Below are 10,358 nucleotides of genomic sequence, written 5' to 3'. Positions count from 1 at the left end.
GTCTGCGCCAAAATCCATTTTCTAGAACCGGTCCGAAGATGCGCCTCAAAATTTTCCTTTCAAAAACATCCAGTGCTCGCTCATTCTTCTTAGTTAGAACCCACGTCTCGGCTGCGTACGTAAGCACTGGTCTAATTAGTGTGTTGTACACTAATACCTTGGTGGTTCTGGAAAGCACTCTTGATTTTATTTGTTTTTGTAGGCGGAAATAGCAGCGGTTTGCATTCACGATGCGCTTTTGGATCTCCTCTGTAGTGTTGATATTGTTTGTTATCAGGGAGCCCAGATATGTGAATCTTGGTACCGTTTCAAAATTTTGGCTTCCACATACGAAAGATGGGGTTTGTTGGGTACATCCTACGGCCATGTATTTGGTCTTCTGCTGGTTTACTACAAGACCCATATTTTTGGCAGAACTTTCAAGATTTATGAAATCGTCTTGTAAATCATCGGGATTTCTCGCAATTATGTCGATATCATCAGCGTAAGCCAATAGTTGCACAGAGTTGTCAAATATCGTTCCTTTTTTCTCAATGCCTGAGTCACGAATAACTTTTTCTAAGGCTATTTTAAATAAGAGGCAGGCCAATCCATCTCCTTGTCTCATCCCGTAGAGTGCTTCAAATAGTTCGGACAGATCACTGCCCCCTGACTCTACACGTTACTGGGGACATTGTCAGTTTCACCAGATTGATCAGCTTACGCGGTATTCCAAACTCACTCATTGCATTATACAATGCGTTCCTATTAATACTGTCATACGCGGCCTTGAAGTCTACAAAGAGGTGATGAGTCTCGACATTGTATTCTAACGTTTTTTCTAAGATCTGTCTCAAGGAGAAAATTTGATCAATGCATGATTTGCCTGGCCTGAAGCCACATTGATAGTTGCCAATAATTTCCTCGGACATTAGGAGCAATCTTTTGTACAAGATGTTAGACATAATTGGTATTTAACAACGTTATTCCCCTATAATTACAGCACTCAAGTTGGTCGCCCTTCTTGTGTAGTGGACAAACTATTCCTAGTCTCCACTCTTCGGGCATCTCTTCTTCTGTCCATACTTTTTGAATTAGATTATGCAGGTATTGAGTAAGCTCTCCACCTGCTGCGTTAAATAATTCAGCCACCAGCTCATCTGACCCGGAGATTTGTTGTTTTTCAGCTGTGCCTGCTTCACTTCCTCCAGCGAAGGGGGTTCAGTATTGTCATTGTACGAGTCATCTCCCATGCTCTCCACCGTGTTGTGCTCCACCTCTGCCGAGTTGTTATTGACAACCGTATCAAAGTGTCTCATCCATTTCCACTCCGTATCACTCCGTTCTCGTCCTTGCATATATTTATTTTTGGCTTAAACTCAGCTCTCATGTTATTTACTTTTTTGTAGAAAAGCCTACTGGTTGATGATCTGGCGTGTAAATAACAGAGACCATCAGGGAATCTTTTATTTCCCTATGAAAATAGTTTGATTGATTAATAAATTCACTCTGCAGGGAGAAAACAACTTAAACCAGTCACCAAAATACATATGAACTGAAAGACTCACCCAAAAATGGCATTTGCAATAAGTTTTGCTCCTTGGTCTTCAGAATCGGTGGCAGGCAGCAATTAGCACAATAACTTTGCATTTGCACTATAAGGTTATAAGAACAACCAGCTCACAAGAGAGTAGAAATATTAATGATAAGATGAATCAGCACATAGATTGTAATAATACGCACTGCCATGATTTGTGATATTTATTGTGACAAAAAATATATTTTAATCATTTTTGTCTTAAATAGACCTCTTTTGACAAAATGACACAATTCCAGATGAATCCACTGATCAAATGCAAAAGGTGACTGTAATTTGTTTATCATTCACCTGCAGAGAAAAATCTATCCTAATCTGATCAGGGATGTCTCTTTTGTCATTATATATTAAAAAATTAATTAATTCATGTATTATGTTAGTATATTAAAAAAATTAATTCCCATTAATTATAAAGTAAATTTTAAATCGACTGCCTCTCCATACTCCCCGCCTTGGAAGTTCTCCGAACTTGCAAAGAAGTAAGAGAACAACGTACAAATAAATAAACGTCAAATAATTTCAAGTGACTCTATTCACATATAATATCCAAGAATTACGTCGGAAAGTCACCAAAAACAAAAACTTTCAACAGAACGAAAAGTATAACTTAATAAAGTTCAACTGAAAAGATTACAATTAAATGTAACGGAATATCATGGCATAGTCGGAGATAATTCAAACTACCAAAAAAAAAAAAAAACAAAAAATAAAAACAAAAAATAGAAGTTAGCAAATTATTGAGTCGGAAGGGGATATAACATGATAACCGGTCGTTTGAAGAACCCAAATCGTGTCTTCACCGTCGAAACTCGAACAATTTTGTCCAATCCGGGATGGACCTCAGTGATTACACCCAAAGGCCAGTTCAACGGAGGGGAATCTTCCTGTCCCACTAGAACGACAGTTCCGATCTCAATCGGATGATCAGGGGTAGCCCACTTCTGCCTGACTTGCAAGGTGTTCAGATACTCCACACGCCATTTTTTCCAGAAAGACTGAACCATACTATCCAATAATTGTTTGCGCTGAGCGAAATTAATTTTACTGCCCGTCGGGATAGATGCAGGTAAGTATTGTAATGGTGTAGTCATTAAAAAATGCGCAGGTGTTATGATTTCCGGATCAGGGTCGGAAGATACGGCTGTGAGCGGGCGAGAGTTCATTATGCACTCTATTTGCACCAACACAGTCTGAACCTCCTCATAAGTGAGAAGCTGAGTTCCAATCACTCGGTATAAGTGAGTCTTCATGCTTTTCACGTTAGACTCCCACATACCCTCGAAATGGGGTGAGCTCATATTCCGATTCAACCAAAAACTTGTAAAGGTCATCCAATTGCGCCTTTGCACCCACAAAATTGGTACCACTATCCGAATACAAGCACGACACAGGGCCACGCCGTGAAATAAAACGGCTGAAAGCAGCCAGGAAAGCATTTGAAGTTAAGTCAGAGACCAACTCAATATGAATAGCCTTAGTCACAAGGCATACAAACAGACAAATATATATACCTTCTGCGAATGTTGTCCTCTCCGACAAGCAAGCGTAATACGTAGAGGACCCGCGTAATCAACACCGGTATGAACGAAGGCTTTTGCTTCAGTGATACGATATGAAGGTAAATCTGCCATCTTTGGCGTAGGATGTGAAGGATTTGAGCGGAAGCAGCAGTTGCATTTCCGCACCCTTGCCCTAATATCCGTCCTAGCATCTAATATCCAATAGCGCTGACGTAATATAGACATAAGAAGTCCTGGACCGGTATGACAGTTCATGACATGAAAGTGATCTATGATCAGATTTACAATACAGTCATGTTTAGGTAGTAGTATCGGATTTTTAACCTCAAAAGGTAAGTCCGATTTAGAAAGGCGTCCCCCAATACGTAACAAATTATCCTTATCAAGAAATAAAGACAAACCCTGAAGCCTTTTGGAGTGGAATTTGCCTTTCTGAAGTGCAGCAATATCATTTGAAAAATGAACATTTTGCACGGAACGAAGTACAGCCTTTTCAGCAGTCACAAGATTATTGACAATTCCAGAGGAAGGTGATATCTTTTTTATGAATCGGAGGATATAAACGACACTTCTTAGTAGTTTATCCCAAGTGGATATACGCTGGGCCAGTTCACCCAGAACCGATTGTTCACCCAGAACCATTGCAGTGAGCACATTAACTTTGTGTTCAGGCATTTCACCGGTATTGGTGGGGCGAAACGGTTTTACTGGCCACTCCAAAGGAGGGTGGCGAATCCATGGTGGGCCGTTCCACCATAAATCATGTGAAACGAGTTGAGAGGGTAGCATGCCACGAGAAAGGCAATCGCTCGGGTTTTCACTACCGGCGACATGGTAAAAATTTTCCGGGGACAAATTTTCCTGGCACTGAGCTACACGATTGCCAACAAACACCAACCAACGATGCGGTGAGGAATGTATCCAGGAGAGCGCAATGGTAGAATCTGAAAACGCGTATGTTCTTGCAATAGAAAGACGCGCACGATAATTATCTTGAACCGTCCGTATTAATTTTGACATCAAAACTGCGGCACAAAGCTCCAAACGAGAGTTAACTTTTGTTGTCTTCTTAGTGTTAAAAAAAAAGAATATAACTTGTGGATGATTTATCCTTTATTAATTAATTTAAACAATACAACTTAAAATATGTAAGTACAATTTCAAAGGGAAACTATTAAGTGAACAATACGACAAGCAAGTGCTTGGATTCGATACACGGAATAGAGTGTCGTCTGGAAGCTGGAGTTGGGGTTTATATAGTCCATGCTGGTGCGGTGGAGTGGGGCGTCATCTTCCTATTTTCGGGCTGCGTGTCAAAGCGTCAATGTGTCATTCCGATAATGGGGTTATTGTACCAGTGCACGTGGAACACGTGGTCTTTCTTAAATCGATCCTTTGTTTTGGGATTGCTGCGCGTGTGGCCGCGTGTTGTTTTAAGTTCATCTAAATGTTCGTTTGTTTATTAATGGTCTTCTCCAAGTAGCCGTAGAAGGGTACGTGTTGATATGTCGTTTCAGGGATTGTGATTAGAGTATATCGTCCCGGTGATTGTCCTTGTCCGGATGCAACTGCTATCCATAAACTATTAAGGTTTAATAGTTTATTTTAGGCGAGATGAAGTGCTGGTTGTAATGGGCGTGCTGCGATGTCTTCCTGTAGGTGAGGGTCGTCTTGGGTGGTTAACTCTCCCCCCCTAAAATTGAAACTCCTTCGCACTGTGAAGAGTTTATATCTTCTCCAAAGGATATATCCGATGGCCGTAATTATCAAGCAGCTGGTAAGTGTGATGTGTATAGTTCCTTCAAATCCCGTCGTGGTGGTAGGGATATCGAATTCTCTGCGTGGTTCTTGTATTTCATCTACATGTAGGATGGGTAGTTTTAGTACATGTAATTCTTCCTTTGAATATGTGATGAGTAATGTTTCTTGGTTAACGATTCTTCCCATAGTGAAGGTTTTGCCTTGTATACTGCACTCGTCATTTGTTACAAGTACAGATTTGGAAATTACTATATTTTGTTGGTGTTGAGGGCATTGTGCTTGTAATGCTGTTGGTTCGTTGCGAAACAGGTACATCATATTATCTCCAATGACATGTGTATATTCTTCTGGACATATAATCTGGCGTAGACTACAGTTTTGTTCGCTGTGGTTTTCTAGTACGGTAGTTGTGCAATCATCAATAGGGTTGAGTTCCTTGTTGCATATGCTGAGGCTGTCTGTAATAACTTGGCACTTGTGTGCATTATACATCTGCTTTCCATCTCTCAATAATCGTCTCGGTAGGAGGTGGGGTTGGAAACATTTATTGTTAGTTTTGGAAATGATGGGAATTATTTCGTTATACATATAAACGGTGCGTTCTACTAAAGTTAGAGAGAGAATAAAGTGTAAAGTTTGTTTAACTTTAACGAATTTAACTTGCAAAAAGCGTTGAATAATATCAAAATGTTTAGAAGGTAGTTGTTCAGGATTTCCATGTGAAATAGATTCCATAAATACCTTCGGTTTTATAATGCTAGGGTGGTACATTCCATGAGAGGCAAACGCTTCCGTAATTCTAGTTATTAACTCGGTAATAGTTTCCGTCTGATAAATCAAATGTGTAATCAACAAGTCTGTTTTATCTTCATAATGGCATTTGAGACCAAAGTACCAATTGATTATGTTTTAGTTTGCCGTAATAATCCTCCAATGTTCTTGAACTCAACGAGATTCTCTTTTCATTTATATTTTGGTTAGTTTCAATTCGTTGCACTAATTTATCCAAATCATTATCATCTAAGTTTCCCGTAATTCCTTTAATTATTGAACCGAGTCCGTTTATTAGGCCTCTTTTATTCCTATTTATAACTAAATTATCAATTATCTGATTATTATGATCTATTAAATATTTCAAACGTTCTAATCCTACGTGTGGTAAGGTTACATTGTTACATTTTATAAGTTTATCGTAATTAATTCCTAGTTGTTGCGATTGTTCAATTAGTTTAGATAAATCTAGGGTATGAATGACGTGCCACTGTCCTTCGACGGCTCGTGCATTTCCCAGGGGCGCGACGATGAAGTGCTCATTGTCTGCTAATTGGCGGATCCGTAGCGCTTGCGTCATGGCCGTCAGCCTGAAACAATTTAACACTGTCTTTGTGAATTGTTGTTAGGCCTCTCAGACTTTTATATTCAAGTACATTATGTGGTAGTATTTTAGTAATAGTGAACGGTCCTTTAAATTTATTTTTATGTTTACCCCGTGCGGTAACCTTTATAAGTATCTGTTGTCCCACGGACATTTCTTGCTGCGTACGTGTTTTGTTTACTCGTTCGCGTGTTTTATTTTTTGTTTTATGCTGTAAATCATGTATCAATTTTTTGAGTTCTTTACATTGATTTGCGTGGTCGGCTACGTAGCTTTGGGTAATCACACCATTAGGTTGTGGTACTCTGTTCCCATGACAAAAGTGTACCTCGTTTGGTGTATGTTTAGTTACACCATGTATGTTATTATTATAAGCATTCAAGGCTAAATTAATTTGGGTTTCGGATGTTACGTTCGGTATTGCCGTGCGTATTAATCTCAATATTTCTGTCAGAGTGGAGTGAAAGCGTTCTATATCAGCTTTTGATTGTGAATGACCAGTAGTAGTCACATGTGTTTTAATATTGTACGTTTCTAATAACTCTCGTGTCGTAGTGGACGTGAACGTGGTTTCACGATCTAAATGTATTTCTTTCGGTATACCGATTAACGAAAATATTTTAACAAGTATTTCACATATGGCGACATTGTTGTCGACAGTGATTAAAGTACAAGATGCCCATTTAGAGAATCTATCTACAATGGTTAAGAATTTTTGACGTCCGAAATGGTAAGTATCAATCTGCCATATTTCCATTGGACAATTGGGGGTAACGGTAGCCTCTAATGGGGCAGACTTTGGGTGTCTTTCGTATTTAGAGTTTTGACATATTATACATGTTTTTAAAAAATCTTTTATTTTGGTCCGCATGTTATTGAAATAGTGCGTCCGTTTTATTTTACTAAGTAAGGCATCTAGGCCCATATGACGTTGGTTCTCGATATGCGTCGAACGAATTACTTCTTTTTGTTCTTCTAAATTTATGGGTTCAATCTTAACATTTGTGAAACGTATTAATTTTAACGAGTTCTTATCAATATTTTTTCTATAGCATTCGCTTAAACACTCATATAGTCTATCATTATTTATAATTACTGCGTATTTATCCTTATCTAAACATGTTTTAATCAATTTTAAAAATACCGCTTCCGCATTTGCTAAAGGAATGCACCATACAAGGTCCGTACCTTTTTCTTTAGCTCTTAAACTATTCTTCTCAATATCGCTTAATTCGATAAAAATCCTATTCATACGCGGGGGTGGGTGTTCGTTACGAATTGGGATTCCACCCTCATGGTCATCCACATTGCTATGCACGGTGTCAGTGACACTCTGGGCACCCGAGGTGGCTTCTACTCGTAATGAATCGTGCTCCTCACCGTCCTCACTATAATGAATTTCGACCCTTGAAAGTGCGTCGGCTACATGATTATTACAACCTCGCTTATGTCTAATTGTATAATCATATTCTTGGAGTTTAAGTCTCCACCTAGTAAGTTTAGCATTGGGTTCTTTCAATTTGGTTAACCATACTAACGGTTGATGATCCGTTTCTATAATAAAATGTTTACCATAAATATACGGACGGAATTGCTGGAGGGACCATAGTATACCAAGCAATTCTTTTTCCGTCGTATTATACTTGGTTTCCGTTTTCGACAGTGTCCTAGAAATATAGGCAATAGGTTGAGATTTTTGGCTCAACACAGCCCCCAGAGCAATGTTACTTGCATCTGTGGTTACAGTGAATTCTTCGTTAAAGTCGGGATATTTTAATATTGGGGCATTCATCAGTAATTCTTTACATAGCCTAAATGCATTTAAAAACTTTTCGTCTTGGTTATTTATTTTTACGTTTTTTCGGGTACATTCTGTGAGTGGTTTCGTCACTCTGCTTAAATTTGGGGCGAATTTACGGTAGTAACCGATTAGTCCTAGAAAAGATTTTATATCCCTGACTGTCTTTGGTAAGGGAAATTTTCTTATAGCATCAAGTTTTGCGGGATCAGGTTGCAGTCCATCACCATTAAGAATATGGCCTAAGAATTTAATTTATTCCTTGACAAATTCACATTTATTGATATTTATTTTTAAATTTGCTTCCCGCAGGGCGTTGAAAACTATTTCTAAGCGCCTGAGGTGTTCTTCTTCGTCGTTGGCATATACTATAACGTCATCTAAGTATACCAAACATATTTTCCCTATGTATTTACGTAATACATTATTCATCATACGCTGAAATGAAGCAGGAGCATTTTTTAATCCGAATGGCATTCTAACAAATTCGTAGTGTTGATTAGGAATAGTGAATGCTGTCTTTTCTATGTCTTGATCAGACATTTTGATCTGGTGGTACCCACTTGTCAGATCTAAAGTTGAAAAGTATTTATTACCATGTAACTGTGAAAAAATGTCTTCGATGTTTGGGAGCGGAAACTTGTCACTACGTGTCTGTTCGTTGAGTTTCCGATAGTCTATGACCATCCTCCACTTTTTTATACCCGATTGGTCGAGTTTTTTCTCGACGATGTGGACAGGGCTTGCCCAAGGCGAATCGCTTGGTCGGATGATTCCATCCTTCAGAAGTTGAGCGACTTGTCTTTCAACTTCAAGCCTCTGTTCGTACGGTAATCGATAAGCGCGTTGATACACGGGCTCTTCTTTAAGTAATTTTATTTCATGTTTTACATGAGGTGAGCAATTAACTACCAGTTCTTCAGAGAATAAATCCCTATTTTTCTCCAATAACTCATCAAGTTTACTCATATCCATTACATGGAACAACTGAACTTGTTTGGTTGGAGTTTTTAAAATATTATTTGAGTTGTTTAAAATTAATGTTGCATTCATTAATTTTAACATATCTATTCCCATTAACACATCGTATTTATGGGAAAAGTCAAAAATATAAAAACGCATTTCAGCCTTATTATTGCCGAATACTTTTTTCCAAAATGGCGTCACGACTGTACCTCTATGGGCGGTCGTAGAGTGCGCTGTTTGTACAGTAAACTCTTCATTTATATATCTACAGTCACGAAACAATCTATTATATACATTTTTAGTCATGAATGATTTGGAGCTTCCCGTATCAATCAGAATTTTCATATTTAATGGCGCTACTATATATGGTAGGCCATTATTGATATGATTCAGGTGGATTAGGTTTCTCGGGGAGATTCTTGGTCTTCCCAAAAATCCGGCCGTTCCTGATCATTGCTGTCGGTATAGAATAGCTCCTGCGCCGTACGTCCGTTGCCGAGGTCGATGACCGGGCCTTTAGGAGGTCGGGACATTGGGGCCGTTCTCATACTGACATCACCGGCACGTGTCTGGTGCGTTTTAAAATTGTTGTTGTTATTTCCGTGCCACGGGCGGTTTTGTCCGAACTTATTATTATGCGTTTGGTTATTATTATGCCACGGTTTATTATTATAATTATTGTGATTAAAATTATTATGTGGTTTGAACGAGCTTTGCGTTTGCGGAGTAAAAGGTTTATTTGATTGTTGTCCTGGCCGCATAAAATTAGATGGTCCTGCTTGTGGAAACACAAGATTTTGTTTAGACCGCTGGTGGAGCTCGCCATGGGCCTCCAACATTCTTATTTCTGTGCACAGGGCATCATAATTTTTTGTTAAGTTTGCGCATTTAATGTGCGTTGGCATGAGGTTTAATAAAGTATTTCGAGCCGTATCTTTGTATGGTTCCATCAATATGTGAGCACTAGGCCCTCCATATTGATCGGAAATTTTAATTTTAATCGAAAAGAGAATTTGGTTGATCTCATGGATCGTTGAGGAGAAATCCTTCTGACCGCGGTTGAAGTTTATCAATTCTGTTTGTAATAACGTCACAGACTTATTGTCCCCACATTCGTTTTTCAATGTTTCTAATATTGTTTCAATATTGTTATCATGATCGCTCATGAGAATTACGTGAAGTGCTTTCCCACGTAATCTTGAGATTATTTTCTCAACATTATTTGGCGTATTGCCGTTTCGAGTAATATACCCCCTGGCTGATTTTATAAATAAATTAATATCTTGGGGAGAGCCACTGTACTCCAATATCGATTCCGAGTATTGGGGAGCGGGCCTCTCATTTGGCTGTGCCATTTTAATA

Source organism: Hesperophylax consimilis, chromosome 29 (assembly GCF_061612785.1).
Source record: "Hesperophylax consimilis isolate HC1 chromosome 29, BYU_Hcon_1.0, whole genome shotgun sequence".
NCBI classification, from domain to species: Eukaryota; Metazoa; Arthropoda; class Insecta; order Trichoptera; family Limnephilidae; genus Hesperophylax; species Hesperophylax consimilis.
This window is presented reverse-complemented; position numbering follows the sequence as displayed.